Below are 17,641 nucleotides of genomic sequence, written 5' to 3'. Positions count from 1 at the left end.
AGCCCTTGCCACAGAGGGATCGCACATGATCCTTCATGGACAAGACATCATCCATGATGATTCCCAGATTCCTGGCATGTTGTTTTGGAGTGGGGGCCAGACCCAATGAGGGTGGCCACCACGTAGCATCCCACACCCGTTTGGCACCACCAAACAGAAGAATCTCAGATTTACCTGCATTCAACTTTAGGCAGTGCGCATGCATCCACTGGGCCATTTCAGAGAGGCAGTCATGTAACTTGGTTTTGGTTATATCAGGCCTCTCATCCAGGGCCACCATCAGCTGCGTGTCATCCGCATAAGAGCAGATGCCAATGCCCCACTTCCTTTCAATGTCGGCGAGAGATGACATATAGACATTGAAAAGAGTGGGGCTCAGTGAGGCACCCTGGGGGACCCTGCAGCCAATGGAATTGGGCCCTGAATGGAACTGACCCATGTTTACTGCCTGAGTGCGATTGCTCAGGAAAGAGTGCAACCAGTTCAATGCCGTGGATAGGACTCCTTTGCTCCGAAGTATGTTCAGTCGTCAATTGTGGGATACCGTGTCAAATGCTGCTGACAGGTCAAGCAGTATCAGCACCACCGCTCCACCTTGATCGGTGGAGGATCTGATACTGTCCGACACTGCCAGCAACGTTGCCTCGGTGCTGTTATTGGCTCTAAAGCCCGTCTGGGAAGGATCCAGGAGGAGGTTGGTTTCTATGTACCTAGTCAGTTGTACATTGACCAATTTCTCCAGAACTTTGGAGAGATAAGACAGCTGGGAGATGGGTCTATAGTTCTCTGGATTGAGAATGTCGGGTCCAGCTTTCTTCAAAAGGGGGGTCACAGAGGCATGCTTCCAAGCATCAGGGAAGATGGCAGTACTTTATGATTTATTGAAAAGTTGTGAGATCAGGGGACAGAGCGTAGACGCAATTCTTGAAAACACAAAGTGGGGGAAGGGGTCCGAGGGAGAGCCAGATTTAACTGTGTTCAAGGCTGCTAGGACCTCATCCACAGAAAGTGGTTCAAAACCAGTTAAGCGGGGTGCATTTCCCAATTCTGACAAAGCTGTTATTACTTCCGATAGGATCACAGTCTTGGACGGGTTGTCTGTGTTACTGTGAGTATGTTGGGGGGTGAAAGTAGAGTACATTTTCTTGATTTTCTCAGCAAAGAAGGTGCTAATACGTTCACAAGCCTCAACCGAGGGGGTGAGTGATTGTGAAGTACTAGATGGTTTACTAAGCTCCTTCACTATTTTGAACAGTTCTTTCGCTGAGTTACTATTTTCTTGGATGCGCTGAGTGAAATAATCCTTCTTTGCATTTTTGATGGCAAGAATATACCGCTTCCGTTTAAGGACATAGTTTAGTCTCGCTTCACTGTCCTTGGACTGTCTCCAAAGATGTTCAGATTTTTGGCATTCCTTTTTAAGATTTTTTAGATGAGGGGTGTACCATTTCTCTGTTATAGTTTTTTTCCTGGATTCCCGCATCGGGGCTAGTTTATTTAATGTTTGCAATATTCCAGCGTCTAGTAAGGTAACATCATTACAGACAGAGGAGTCCTCCGGTAGTTTAACATTAGCCTCTTGAAAATGTTTCTCAAAATTGGATTAATTGATTAGCCTCCAAGCTCGTTTGGAAATCTGAGGAACTACCTTGGATTTCAGAGATTTACCGGGAAGGTCAAGTGAAAAGGATATAAGGGAGTGGTCCGACCAGGATAGGGGCTGGACCTCTCTTATGTTGGTGGATTCGATGTTAGTAAAAAGTAGGTCAGTGTATGGCCAGCTGTATGAGTGGGGCCCACTACCCACTGCTTAAGGTTAAGAATCTCCATGTCATATTCCAGCTGGGAAGCTCCCGGAGCATCCATTTTCTCATAGTGAATATTAAAATCGCCAACAATTAGATAGTTTTTATGTTTTAGACAAAGTGGCAGAAGTTGATTGAGTAGTTTGGCGCCAAAACTGGCTTGTTGTCCAGGGGGTTGTACATAACTGCACCAGCTAAGATGGTAAGACCCTCCTAGAGTACTTTAAAAGGTAAGGTCTGATGTTCGATGTGGGCAATTATTGGTTCCACAAAGCATGTTAAATGTTCCCTGAATATCACAGCGACCCCCCCCTTCTCTTTTACCAGATCTGTCTTGCGTAATGATTTTATAATTAGAGGGGAGGGCGTTAGCTAGATCCGGAGCATTGGTATCGGATAGCCAGGTTTCAGTAATGAAAACCAGGTCCGGGGTCTTAGACATAATAAATCCCAAATATCCAGGGCATATCTAGATAAGGATCTAGCGTTAAAATATAAACAGTTCAGAGTCAGGTGATTTTTAGCATGGATTGTGTGATGGCCTAATGGAGGTTGACCCATGCTGGACCAACGACAAGCGAGGCAGGAAATTGGTCCATAGGATAATCCTGGCCCCGTTTGGGTACATAGATTTTTATTATTACCCTTTTTATCATCATCAAAGGCTAGCAACTCACTGCGAGAGTAGCGGATGGGCGTGGACGAGTTTCGGATAAAACCAGCAGGGGGTATAGCCCCTAGTCCCGGCCGGTCGCGGACGGGCGCAGAAGGGCGCAGACGGGCTTACCTTTGGCGCGCCTGCGCGTCCAGCCCAGGCACATATTTTATAAGGGAAGGGAGAGGGCGTGGCCTCAGGGCAGTGGGCGTGGCCTCACTGCCCTCGCAATTGGCGGCAAGAGATTGGTTAGACCCGCGGCAGCGTTAAGATCGGCTGCGCGGTGTTTTCAGTAATTCAAGATCAGGGGGGAGTGCTCAGGGCAGAGTGACACACAGGTAAAATAACAGTTTTTAGCAATTCAATATTTTAAAAAATGCGAGCGATACTCCCGGCTTTCCGCCCCAGGAGCTGTCTGTTTGGCAATAGCGTGCTTGGTGTATAGCGCAGCTTAAGTACCAGTCAGAGGGGGCGTGGCCTCAGGGCGGTGGGCGTGGCCTCATTGCCCTCGCAATTGGCGGCAAGAGATTGGTTAGACCCGCGGCAGCATTAAGATCGGCTGCGCGGTGTGGTCGGTAATTCAAGATCAGGGGGGAGTGCTCAGGGCAGAGTGACACACAGGTAAAATAACAGTTTTTAGCAATTCAATATTTTTAAAAATGCAAGCGATACTCCCGGCTTTCCGGCTCAGGAGCTGTCTGTTTGGCAATAGCGTGCTTGGTGTTAAGGTAAGCCAACTTAGAAAAATGGAGAACAGTTTAATAAGTAAAAGTGGAGTTTCAGGCGTGTCAAGTAACTTCATATGCCAAGTTAATGTGGCAGTAAACTGTGCACACACGCCCTGCAGTGGCTGGCCTGAGACAGGTTTGAAAGGCTTCTTCTTTAGGTGGCACAATCAGCGCTGCAGGCTCATTAGTAGCATTTAATTTAGAGTCCCTGGGTATATGTGATACCACTGCAAGGGACATACAAGTAAATTAAATATACCAAACAGGTGTAAAACAATTATACCATGTTTAAGGCAAGAGCACATGCACTTTAGCACTGAATTGCAGTAGTAAAGTACCCAGAGTCCTAAGGCCAACAGAAAGAGGCTCAGAAAAATGGGAGGAGATAGTCAAAAAGTTTGGGGATAACCTTGCATAAAAGGCCTGGTCCAACACAAAGCAACAGGGCTGTGGCAATGCTGGTGTGTGCCTGAGCAGACACTGCCACTGTGATTTTCAACTTTGTGAGCCAAAGTGGATCATGTCGCTGGATCACTACAGAAGGTGGAATCGGAGCCTCCCACTTAAATAGTTCATAAAGAGGTCCTATGACCTCTGACCCAGCCCAACTCACCCAGTCGCAGGAAGGGGTACTGCAACCATTGAGGACATTCAGCAATGCCGAAGCCTGAGGAAAGCCAGTCCCTGGGTATCAGCCCTGCAGCTTCTACTTCCAAGACCAAAGTCAGAGTGCCATCTTAATTGCCGTCATCTTGTGGTTCTCTCAGAAGAGAGAGGACAGACCATGCTCCTTTTGAGTGACCAAATACGGTCATCACAGGACTAAAAGACTTGTATTGTTAGGGGGTGGGGGTAGAAAGTTTTGGAATACTACTTCCAGGAATATAAGACGGAGGGCAGGTGATGGGCAATCATTTAGGACACAGTCATTGCTGTAATGAGATGTAAATTAATTAAACACACAGCCACTTATAATAGATGAGCTAAATCTAGACAGTTAGAATTACAATCATGCAATTTCAGTCCGAACAGAAGGGTGCAGCTCTGAGACCTGTATACGGAGACATGAGAAAGCAGAGGGTGAGTTGGAGGCTCTTCTGATGTCAAACGCAGTGAAGAAACTGCTGAGTGTAAATCAGGCATACTATAGACAGGGAAATAAAGTGGACAGGCTTCTGGTGTTCCAGTTATGCCAACAGGCTACCAGGAATTGTATTCAAGCGACGTCCAACCAAAACAGATTCAAACAGACATCGAATGATGAAGTTCTTGAGGGTTTTCCTATGCTTTTTTTCTGATCTATATAGAGAGGAGTTGGTAGCAGGGTCAATGCAACATGATTACCTCCGAGATTTGTAGTTTTCACATTGTCAGAACTTTCACCATTGGTGTGATCTTCCCGCAAACCTTTTGCGTTCCCCCCTCCCATTTCGGAATTTTGTTTTTGTTGGCATTGGGACTCTGCGCACTTTTCCATTGTTAACCAGTGGTAATGTGCTTGTGCTCTCTTCCTAATATATGGGCAATTGTTTTACAGCTGATTGGCATATATAATTCACTTTTTAAGACCCTAATAAATGGAGCTACCTGTACTGAGAGTCAGTTCAGCAATGGCTGTCCGGTATTAACCCTGAGAAGGATTCCACATTTGGTAATGCCATTTTTAAATTACTGCTAACAACCAGGTCTGATGCACAGAGGCAGTAGCTGCTGATAATCTTGCATGGGTGGCCTCCAATGTAATCTTCTCTGATGTGGTCACTGTTACCACACTAATATTATTGGTAGCTTGGTATGATTTTCATTGAACATAAGTGGCTCTTATTACAGAAAAGGTTGTAGATTCCTGTTCTACAGTTTACCAGAAAGGATGGAGGGGAGGATATGATTGCCTTCCTGACCTCCTTTCTCCCATGCTTGTTGCATATTACGTTTACGGGTCCTCTGCAATTCCAAAGTGCACACTGAATACGACCACTCTCTGCTGGGAAAATTAATATGTCCAGAGCTATCACTGCTTGTCTCTTGCAACACAAACATTCCAAATTGATCCTGCAAGCAATGAAAAAGAGTTGTTTAAACAGAAGGGCTTAGTGGTACACATTAACAAAGACTTCTCCCATGACACAACGATTAAACGAAAGCAGCTTATTGCACTATGCCCCAAGCTGTGAAGAGATGGAATCACATTCAGCCTGCTGGACACAGCAACAACGCTCTGTATGACCATGGGCGTACAGCAAGTTTGACAACCTGGATGGACAACATAGTTGGACAGATGGACAGTGGTCTGGTGCAAGCCGTCGAAGAAGTATCAGGAAACGGGACTGCTCGAGCCCAAACCTCTACACTACAACCTTCTGGAAAATGCAGTGGGCAAAATCCACCCAATATTCACGGGCGTTCCGACAGAGCAGACCTGGATGAAGTACTATGGGGAGATTTACAAGAAACTGACACATCTCTGCGTTAGAGCAGAGATGTGTCATTTTCCCTGCGCCTGCGTGTGAAACCCTTGCGCCATCTTGGATGTGTCGTATTTACAATTCGGCGCACAATGGCGCAAGGATTGACAGATGCGTCTGAAATTCGGACACATCTGTTGGTGCAAAAGTCACGCATTGGTGGAGTTGTGTTGCAAGCATGACTCAACTCCAGCAATGCATGGGGAGGCATATACTTATTGTGCTGCATCACTCCTTACGCCTGCTCCAAGCAGGCGTAGCGTTTTGATGCAATGGCGTCCTAGAAGTGGCACAGTGAAATCTTGTAGATTTCACTGCGTCACTTATAAAAGGTTTTCCTGCGTCGGAATTTCCACCCAGCATACATTATACCTGACTCAGGTATAATGTGGTGTAGGGCTTTACAACGTGATGCATCTCCCTAGATGTGTCACGTTGTAAATGGGCTGCAACGTTTGCGGAGCCACAGCGCCACAAAAAGTGATGCAACGGCAGCGCAGTAGTTACGCAAGGGCTTGCAAATATGCCCCTAAACTTTTATTTGTGAATCTAGCTGTATCCCTTTTCAGATACCTAGTCTTATTTCTATTTGTTTTGGTTACACTATGTACGGTGCTCCATTTTTGCCTAATACTTGTTATACAGGGATAATCTCTGACGGCCTGTGTATGCTCTACACTACAGGAGAGGGTCTTGTCTATGAAATGTGCTATGTAGCAGGAGATATGTTGCCCATCACATGGGATTTACTTAGGTTCTCATGGTATTATCAGATATGTCTAGCTTCTTTCTGCTTTAGTGTGCTAGGAGCATGGGCAGGATTATATTATTTGGATAACAGTGGCAAGTGGCCCTTGATCTGTGACCTTTGAACATTGGCCTCTGTCCTTTGCCTAGCCAATGACTTTTAGACACTCTCTGGATCCTCATGATGCTCTTGTGCCCCTTTGGCACATACACTGCTTTGATGTATACATTCATCTCTGAAATGTAGCGAGTATGTTCTTTCTTATGCAAAGCGAGCAGGGATTCCTGTCAACCGCGGAAAGGAGCCCTCAAACAAAAGTAGGATCCCTATCGAAGGGAGAAAAGTAGTAGACCCATGTTGAAACACACGTCTGTCACTTGAACTTTCTAAGGCTACAACAGATAAGAAATAGGGATGGGGATCTATAACTGCTGAGACTTTACATGTCCTGTCACATATCCCCATCTTGATCTGTGCCCTTTCCTGGGGTCCCAACTGATACTGCTGGCATATAAATAGGACAGTACTTCGGAGACCAGACACAGGGGCAGTAAACACTCAACCTAAACATCTTATCATTGAACGTTATTGATCTCACTAGCTTTGTTAAGAGGAAGAAGCTCAAGACCCACTTATGACATCAAGACATAGCTCTTTTACAAGAGTCTCATGTCACAACATCTGAAGCAGTCAAACTCAAACGAGACTGGGTGGGCAGAGTGGTAGGCAGATGTCACCAGCAAGCAGAAATGGGTGGCATGACAGAGCCATATCTGCTAACCCAGGCAGGAAGTGTGGACTAGCCATCGTAATACACAAATTTCTCCAGAAACATTTGAACAGACATGTAAGGCAGATATGTATTTGTACAACTATGGCTGGGGGAACGGATGGTAGCTATAGGGTCTTTTTATGGCTTCAATAGCTGGAGAACCACCTTTTTGTACGACTGAATAGAATATTTTCAAAATATAGCAAGACAAAACTAGTTGTGGAGGGGGGGCGGTGACTTGAACACAGGGCAGGCTTTGGCAATGGTGGTGCCTGGTGCAACAATCTTTTTTGGCACCTCCCTTACATCTCTTTCCACGTATGCCTGCTCTACCACTCTACATCAGTGCCCCTCACCTCTCCATGGCCCCTCACTGATATACATTTCATGTTTTCTTTTACGCGCTACTAATAGTTTACTTGCACTCCGTTTTGTGATCCGCATGGTACAAGTTCTTTGCAGCAGGCATATTAACACTCTGCGCTGCTTTATGATGAGTAAAAACTGCCACTAGCCAGAATTCTGATAACTCATGTCAAGTCCTGAATCAATAACGGACACGGACTCGATGACTTCTATCAGGTGCTTTATTGGTTGCGACCTTTCCCGTCCTGTCCCTACTCTATTCTGCCCCTTTCCTGTTCCTCAACTCCTCCATATCCTGTCCCTCCCTCTTCTCCAACCCCACAACTACTAGAATGCTAGCTTGCATCATTACATCTCCCCCTTTCTTAAACAAATGTAAAGTCACTCATGCCGGCAACTGCTTGTTACCTCAATGACGATATTAAAGTATTTACAGTTCTTCAATCAACCGATTGGGTCTGCGAATAGTTTGTCGCGGTCTCAGGTGCACTTCTGAGTTCTCATTTTCAGACTGAACGTGAGTCTCGGGCCTTGGCAAAACGTTGCTAGGTACAGTACTCTCACTAGTCAGGATTCTTGGCGAGTTGGTAAGGGCATCCTTGACTGCCGAAGAGCACTTTTGAAAATGTGATACATTTCTCCTGATCCTCTTATCTTCAGACTCCGCAGTGATCATAGTTCCCTTTTGCCGGGTGACTATTAAGGGCTCACTTCGATAGCGACTGTCCGTTTTCCTATGTTGTTCTTGCTTGACCAGCACCCAGTCTCCCTCATGAATGGACGGGGTTTTGGCTCTCCTCCGGGCATCTGCATATGATTTCATTTTTTCTTTGTTCTTTCGATCAGTGACAGCAATGTCGTCACGTTCAAGTTCATTCATGTCAGACTGTAGAACATCATCCAGAGTGGGTATTCTGGTTCGTATTGATCGCCCCAGCATGAGAGTAGCTGGGCATTTGCCAGTGTTCGCATGGGGAGTTGTGCGGTAAGCCCGCAATACTTCATTTAGGGCAACTTGCGGATCTTTCTTGTCAAGTGCTGCTTGTTGGAGTGTCATTTTCAGAGTGGCCATAAACCGTTCGACCATTCCATTGGCCTGCGGCCACAGAGGGGTAATCGTGCGATGCTTGAAGTTAAGGTGTTTGGCAAAGTCCCCAAACTCTTGACCGTTGAACAGTGGTCCATTGTCTGTTTTGATTGTTTTTGGTATGCCCCACGCAGCAAAGACTTCATCAAGGACCGCAATGGTAATAGTAGCTTTTGTGGATGAAACGAACTGGGCGATGGGAAATCTTGAGTATTCATCCATGACTACTATACGGTATTTCCCCGATTGAAGAGGACCAAAGAAATCCAGGGCAACATCTTGCCAGACGCTATTGGGTAGTGTGGACATTTGAAGAGGAGCAGGAGGTTCTCCCTTGCTCACCAGTGACACTGAGGGCAGTCTTTTAGAGTCAGCTCCACCATCTGGTCCAGTTGCGGAAACCACACTCTCTCTCTGAGAGCTCTTTTGGTTACCACTACTCCTCGGTGTCCTTCATGGGCCAGATTGATCACATCTTGGCGAAGTTGTATGGGGATGACTATTCTTTGATCTCGGAGCACAAGTCCATCTGCCGTGACAAATAGTTCATCTCTTACATGTTTGAACACACTCAGTTCTTGTTTCTCACCCGGATCTCTAGTTTCCTCTTCGACCGAACGCCGCCAGGTGTTTGTTCGGAGCCAATGTTTCACTTGTTGCAGAACAGCATCTTGAGAGGTGGCGTCACGGATGGCTTCCAGCGGGACAGCAGGTGGCCTGGCCTGGTCAACCACAAAGTGGATATATTCTTCAGCCAAGGAGGGCCCTGATGTGCGTGTGACTTTAGGATGCCTCGACATGTAGTCGGCAGGATTGGCAGCCTCCCTGGGTTTGTGTATGATGGTGTATGTGTATTCCTGAAGAAGGAGGCCCCACCTTTCTGTCCTGGGAGGCACCTTGGCCAGTGGGTTGCCAAAGATGGTGACTAAGGCTTGGTGGTCCGTGACCAACGTGAAGTGTTTGCCGTACACAAAGATGTGGAAATGTTCGCAGGCCCATACAACGGCCAGGCTCTCCTTCTCGGGCTGAGAGTAGGCCCTTTCCGTGTCGGTGAGACTCCTGCTGGCATATGCAACAATGTGTCGCTGGTCAGTGTCATGATCGAACTGTGCTAGGATGGCTCCTGAGCCAACGGGGCTGGCATCAACTGTAATTTCTGTTTTCCTCTTTGGATTAAAGTATGCCAAGTTGTCTGCGGGTTCACTTGCCTTTTTGATCTCCTGAAAAGCTTGCTCACATTGTGATGTCCATTTGAATGGCTGCCCTTGTTTGGTGAGATTGCGTAATGGATAGCTGATGGTGGCATAATCTCTTATGTACCGAGCACAATAGCTCGCCATTCCCAGAAACGATCTCACATCACCTACGTCCTGAGGGCTTTTCGTGTCATTCAAGGATGCTACTTTTTCAGGGTCTGGCTTCATCCCTGCTCCTGAGAATATATGCCCAAAGAATTTCAATGTAGGTCTGTGAAATTTACATTTGTCCTTGTTCAGTGGAAGGTTAGCGTCCAAAAGAGCATGACAAACTCTATCTAGTGCAGTGTTATGCTCCTGCACTGTTGCACCATAAACTAAGATATGGTCACTGTAGTTTAGGGCATTTGGGATGTGGTGGATTGTCCTTCTTATGATTTCTTGAAATATCTCCGCGGCAGAAGAGACTCCAAAGCTGAGCCGCTTATATCTGAAAAGTCCAAGATGAGTAGCAAACGTGGTGATGTACAGTGATTTTTCATGTAGCTCAAGTTGGTGATATCCTTTATTAAGGTCCAACTTAGAGAAGACTCGGGCTCCGTTGAGGGACGCAATCATATCACTCAGATGCGGCCCAGGATATCGCTCTCGTTCAATGACAGTGTTGGGTACCCTCATGTCAACGCAGAGGCGCACTTTATCTGGGGTACCCTTTTTTGGCACGATCACTACTGGTGAAACCCATGGAGTGGGTCCATCCGTTCTCTCGATGATGTCAGCTTGTAGTAACTCTTATAATTCATCTTCTACGGCCTTTTGGAGGTGAAATGGGACCCTTCTGCGATGCTAAGCTACAGGAGTCACCTGCTCATTAATGTGTAAGCGCACTTGACAGCGAGCCATCTTCCCGAGCCCGGTGAACAGCTTAGGGAACTTGTGGATGATGTCAGGATTATCACTTACGCGATAGAGAATCTCTACCAGCCGGAGCCATCCAGCTGTGGGGAGGCTGAGAAGACAGTCTGCTTCTGGTCCTTCGATCACCTGTATATGAGCAGGTACTGTGAGATCCTTGTAAGTGAGAGTGGTTGCAAACTTTCCTAAACAGGGAAGTGGTTTTCTGGACATCCACGTGTACACCCTCACATGAGCTGGGCTTAGTGGAGGAGTTGGTTTCATTCTGCGGTATTCTGTCACTGGGATGTAATTTAGAGATGGGCCACTGTCGAGCACAAATTTAGCCGCATGATCACCTACACGGATATCAAGTCGCGGGTACTTCTTAAGTTGATCCGGATCAGCCACCATACAGATGTACTCATCACTATCCTGTGACGTGGGTGATGGTGACATCGACTCGTGTGACGGCGACCATCTCGACCAGTATGACTTGTGTGATGCCCCACTCGATTGTGAGGATCCTGTGGATGATCAGAAGTGATCTCGGACCGCTTTGGCGTGGTGGCGCGTGGCTGTTGGGTGAGAAGACCTACCATGGTCTTTCTGCTTGTCTTTTCAATATTCTCTGCAGACGTTTTCAAAACGATTGTCTCTCCCGCATTTTCAGCACTGTTGTCCAAGTGCGGGACAGGCATCAGTGTGAGGGAAATCATATCCGCACCTGCAGCATTTGAGCGGACGTTCCCGTCTCCTGTCCCTTTTGCTTGAGTCATGATGTCTGTGACCCGTGTGTTGATGATGAGTTTTTGGTCTTGACGTTCTTTGTCTGTCACGAGAGTGCCTGCGGGTGGTGCGTGATTGAAGTCGGAAGGCTTGTTCACGCTCCTCCGTGCGTCCGGCCTCCATCTTTTTGGCGTGTTCCTCCGCCTGGTCATGAACTTTCGTCATCTCCTCAATCTCGTCTAAGGTGTAGCTTTTCTTTAGAAGTCGTCGTCTTAGGGACTCCGATTGACAGCCCTCTATGATGCATAACCTGAGAGCATCTTCAGTGGAGAATGTGTCAAATTCACAGCATCGGGCCAACCGTCGAAGCCGTGTGATGAACGTGCTCATTGGCTCTTCTTTCTCCTGCGATGCTAGATTGAAAGTGTACCTTTCGTAGTCGACGTTCTTTTTGTGTAGAAACTTTCTATTCAGTGCGTCACGCATTTTGGTATATGATCCGGCATCTTCAGTGGGCAGTTCCTTTATGAGTTGACTAACCTCCTTTCCCACGAGGTTGCGCAACGCGATTAATCTCTGATCTTCTTCTGTCACCTGAGACCCTTGTATAAAATCTTCAAAGTCTTCAAGCCATTCTTGCCATCGGAGGCCCATTCCTCCTCCAGCCACAAGTGCGAGCGGTTCAGGTGGGCGTAGGAAGGAGACGCCCATCATGCCTGGTCAGCTGGCACCGCGTGGGGCATGGGCTCTTCGGGAGGGTGAACCTGACATTTTTGAGATTTGTTCTATTACGTGTTCGTATTTTCACACAGTCCCTTTTGTTTTTTGTGTAGGGAATTTTCACTGTGTGTGTTTGCAGGTAGGAACGGCTGCTTGTCGAACGCCTATTCTCTTCCCACTGTTATATTCCAGCCATCTCTGCACAGGTTTATGGTGTTAAACAGCAGGTTTTTTTTGGCTTGTATTGGCTCGTGCTCGTTGGGAAAATCACTGCTGCCTGACTTAAAAATGTCCGCCGACTATCCCTGACAGGGGATAGGTAGAGGAGCCTGACTTCAAGATGGCCGCCGTCATCAAAATCTCGCTTCTCATGAGATTTGGCTTAGTTTCATACTCTCCGGGCCTCAGCATGCATGATCAGGCACTCACCGGGCAGGTGATCACCGCGATGGACCGGGCAGAGTTCAGAAGACCGGGGTGGCCTCCCGGCATCAGGCAGCAGACTCCAGGGCAGACGGTAAGACCGGGGTGGGCTCCCGGCATCAGCAGCTACCGCGTGGGTAGCACACGTGGCTGGGGTGGACACCCAGCTTTCAGCGCACGTCCGCGCTTGCAACCACCGCTTTCAGCGCACGTCCGCGCTTGTAACCACCACAGGGCAGGTCCGCGCTGGCAACCACCACTCCCCACTGCTTACGAGCCGGGGAGCTTCGGACAAGGTGATGCATCATGGTCGGCGTGGATTCTGCCGAGATGAGCACCCGGATGGGAGCGCTCGTCGCGACTGCGACGCACCACGCACAGCGCTACGGGAACCAGGTTCGCTAGTCTCAGGGAGCAACGCGATTAGGTAGTGCGATGCATCCCATCCTCGTCGCCAGTTGTCAAGTCACGAATCAATAACGGACACGGACTCGATGACTTCTATCAGGTGCTTTATTGGTTGCGACCTTTCCCGTCCTGTCCATACTCTATTCTTCCCCTTTCCTGTTCCTCGACTCCTCCCTATCCTGTCCCTCCCTCGTCTCCACCCCCACAACTACTAGAATGCTAGCTTGCATCATTACATCTCACCAGCAGTAAAATAAATCACCAGAGTTTTCTTGGCGTTATTATTAATGCCTGAAAACTACTGGACGCACAAGGAAGTTTGCTTGCTTTTAAACCCATAAATTATTTGGAAACACAGCGCTCCCCACCAAAGTCAGCACCAGGTACGACTGCACTGGTCACACAGCCCTAAAGCCACCCCTGCTTGAGTCTGGCGCCTGACCAGCTCATTGACAGGACCAACTGACAGAGTTAATGCCACTGATTGAGTGCAGATGAATGATTTCATGGGAGATCACATCTTCTTATTGTCAGTGCACCATACATCAATCAAGATAGACTTATTTTTAGAGCATCATTCTTTCCTTTATTAGATTCCCCATTTCAGACTGATATCATGCCAGGAAGCATATCAGATCACAATTCCAATATCATAGAACTATCGTGTATCACAGACAGAACACCTCCATCTAACCGCCAGAAATGCAGATACCGTTTTCCTAAAAAAAAATACAGGCATTAAATTCCTCTTAACAGCTCTCCTCAGGGAAGGGGAAGGCCCACTTGAAAGTGGGAACTACAGGCCCATACACCCCCTAACCATGAGCCTTAAGAGGTTGACCAACAGACTCTGAAAAAACGATCTACTCTCTGGTCCACACGTCACAAGAAGGCTTTGTACCAGGCCATTCCTTGAGGAATCATTGGAGAATGCTACAGCACTTATTATAGGAAAATAGACATTGCCCAGAGGAGGGAAAAGGCCTTCAACCTGTTTGAATGGCTCCATTAGTTCAAGGTGCTCCATAAATTCGGGCTAGAGTGGACTTTTATCGAGAAAATCCAATGGCTCTACAAAGAACCGACGGCACAATCCAGACTGAGTATGGCACGCAAGAAGGTTGCCCCCATCATCACTTCTTTTCATGTTTGCCTTTGGCCATTGCTATCAGAGCTTCTCTAGAGATACCGGCCATCCCATCTAGAACTGGGCCCATAAATGAGTTATTATGTTGAGACAATATGTTAATGACAATACTGAAACCCTGGATCTCTATCCTAGCGTTAATGACTTTTATAGACACCTTTTCTGCCTTCTCTTGTTACAGGGTCAACTGAGGGAAATCTTAAGTAATGGTGATGTCAGACAGAACAACAAATGCAAGTATAGAGGTGGCCAACGTGGGATGGATTTCAAGAGGAGCAAAATATCTTGGCATGTTCCTAAATAAAGGCTTCATGGCTTGATACACATAGCAAAGTATAACATTGTGTTCTCTTCTGTTGTTTTTTTATGTTATGTTATCAGGTTTTCATAGCCCAATAAATAATCCTGAAGGTATCCAGGTGCTCTGTGCAGGTGAATGATGTCAGCCCCGAGGGCTCCAGCTTCTTGGTAATGTCAAGAAGAGACGAGGAGGCTCTGATGTGATGTGTTGTGGTAGGTCGTTCCAGGCTTTATGGAACAGGTATGAGAAGGCGTGCCCCCCTGGTCTGCTTTTGTGTGTGTGTGGATTGTGTGCTAGTGAGAGACCAACAGAGCAGAGGTTTCAGGAAGATTGGTGGACGTGAATACCACTGTTCAGGTAGGCAAGTGCAGTGTTGTGGAGAGCTTTATAGGTGTGGGTGAGGGGTTTTGCCTAAGATTAAACTGGATTTTGTAAAATGGTCACATCTAAAACTGTCACTATGGGGAAGAATTCAGTTGATAAAACTGGAGACAGCCCCCTGATATAACTATGTCATGGGAATGCTATATATCTCCTTTGCATTCACTTTATTACTCCAGACAGAGTCCTTTGTCCGGGAAATGGATAAACCTCAAATCCAAATAACTAAGCTCCATGGACACACCGAGGCGGGGAGGCCTTTGCTTACCTCACATGCTTTGCACATCATCTCTCCCAACTGGAATACTGGTTGCCCGACTTTAGGTACCACCTTTATGGGTAGGAATAGAATAATACATTTTAACCTGGAAGATGTCCATTTAACTCCTTCTATATGTCTAGCTCTCCTCCGTGCATATCTGACAGGACTATTCCCATTAAACATTGGAAGAGGTGGGTGGCAGCTGAACTGGCAACAGCAAAATTGTATATTCTAAGGCACTGGGGGAAGACAACCCTCCCAAGGAGAGAGAATTGATGTAGGAGATATCAAAAATTGGAGACTGTGAAAGAATTATTTACATAATCAATGACCAGATGGAGATTTACAACCAAATTTGGGATCCCTTAGTGCACCCCACTGACGAGGCTACCACGGATGACTGGGCCAGTAGTCAGGTGCGGAATAGATGGGCTCTTTGAACCCCCAGTGACAATATTGCATTATCATAAGTCTCTCATCACCTTTCGAAGGTGTGGTCATAAGACAAATCCAAAAGGAAACCGTTGTGCTCGCTAGGGTGTTCTGTGTTTGGTGGGAGAAGGAGAAGGCAACTGCTTAAATGTACAATATGGAGGATGTATGATTTAATTGTATGGATGGCTCTGATAGGCTAAGAGGGATGGAGATGGAACTAGAGACCCAATATACACCAGTTCGAGTAGCTGGCAGCAACTTGCCTTCTTGTTATAAAATTGCTACAAATTGCTCTACAGGCTCTTCTTATTTGACAGCAGATGCCTATTAGTGTGAGGAAGCAAAATAAAGGAATTTGCAAAGCAGTTTGGACCAGTGCTTAAATTGAGCAGGTGGTTTCCAGTGCTCGACACCGGCTCTTAGTTGTCAACACTGCCACAAGGTGCCACAAGGTGGCGCTGTCTGGCTAATATAAAGATGACCACAGCAACAGTTAATTATCAGTTCAATATACATTAAAAATGACTATTACCTACTGCCCAAGTCAGTCTTATAGCTTTGGGGGTCTGAAATAGTCCAACCTGTCACACTTGTAGGAGTGTGATGGTTAGTAGTTACTATCATTGGCAAAAAGAACAATTGATGCACAGAATGCCAAACAATGTCATACATTTACCCCAGTACAGAGATCGGGCCCAAATCCTTCAGTTTTTTGCTCCCCACGCCATTCCAGTTTGAACCCAGCCATATGCAAATCAGTCTTGACCCTGCGCACAAAGGGAACAGTCCAGCCCGAACTGCCAGGCCAAGTCCTCCCTGGACTGGAAACAAGCATCCTAGGACCGGTTTCAGGGTTTTACACCTCATCAGCCAGGATAGCTTGACTCCAGTGGCATGGAGAGCACGAGACTCACGTCTGGGCATACCCATCCCACTCGTGGTGACAAATGCAAAAAGAACAATTAATGGACAGAATGCAGAACAATGTTATACATTCACCCCAGTACAGAGATATGGGCCCAAATCCATTGTTTTTGATCCCCACTCCATTCCAGTTTTAACCCAGCCATATGCACATCACTCTTGACCCTGCGCCCAATGGGAACAGTCCCATGTGTCTTTTGTTACTATCATTGGCAGCATGGAAGTGGCAATGTGTGGTGCAAGCTGCAGTGGTCCCCTAATGAGAGCCCTGGCACTTATTTATTTACGAATTAAGCACTGGTTTGGACCAAGGGGTATGGGTATATTATGGAAATGTGGAGAATAACTATTAGGCCTTTCCATGGAATCATCAGAAGTATGTCCTCATGAATCTTATGATGGTATTTTTAGATGAGAGGTTGTTAATTAGATGAGTATGGCTACTTGACCAATTGTTCTACCAGATTTCTAGAACCGAAAATACATGGATTATATTTGTGCACTATACTGTGGACTTTAATTTTATTATGTGGAACCATTGATGTGTACAGTCTTGTATTGAATTTGCTCAAGTTTTTTTTTCTTTTCTCTCTTTGTCTTGAAAAACAAACAATTATTGCAAAAAGATCATCAACAAAGTCCAGCCAGCACTTCTTTAGACCAAACTCGGTCAGGGTACGAACAGTCTTTGAAACAAATGAGACTGCCTCTCCCACTGAACACCTAACTAAAATTCAAATCAGAAGAACTTGGGCAGGGTGACGCTTAAATGTTAGTAAGAAACAAAACTTTAGAACATAGACAATATTTCTATAACTGACCCACATCTAGCTAGCCGAACAACTACACCTGATTATTAAAAAAACAAGTCAGGAACTCAAACTCAAAAGCCAGTATCAACATCAAGCAAAGGTATAGTATTGTCAGAACTTTGGGAGTAAAAAGTTGAAATTCTGGTCACTTGAGCCCAAGGGCTGGATTGGTGAAAAACATTTCAAACAATAGTTGTATTGCTAATCTGTATGATCAGCTTAAAGAATAGACAAATAGTAGAAAGATTAGTCGGGCTAACGAGTCCTATGACAATAGATCATGTTTTTGAATTAAGTGGATAAGACAAGCCGTTTACTGTTATGTGACAGTAGTAGGCCGGTACTGGCCAATTCTCATCCATTCTCACTGTTACTAGCCTTTT

The sequence above is a fragment of the Lissotriton helveticus genome, chromosome 2_1, assembly GCF_964261635.1.
Source record: "Lissotriton helveticus chromosome 2_1, aLisHel1.1, whole genome shotgun sequence".
Classification (NCBI taxonomy): Eukaryota; Metazoa; Chordata; class Amphibia; order Caudata; family Salamandridae; genus Lissotriton; species Lissotriton helveticus.
Note: the sequence above shows the minus strand (reverse complement) of the source record.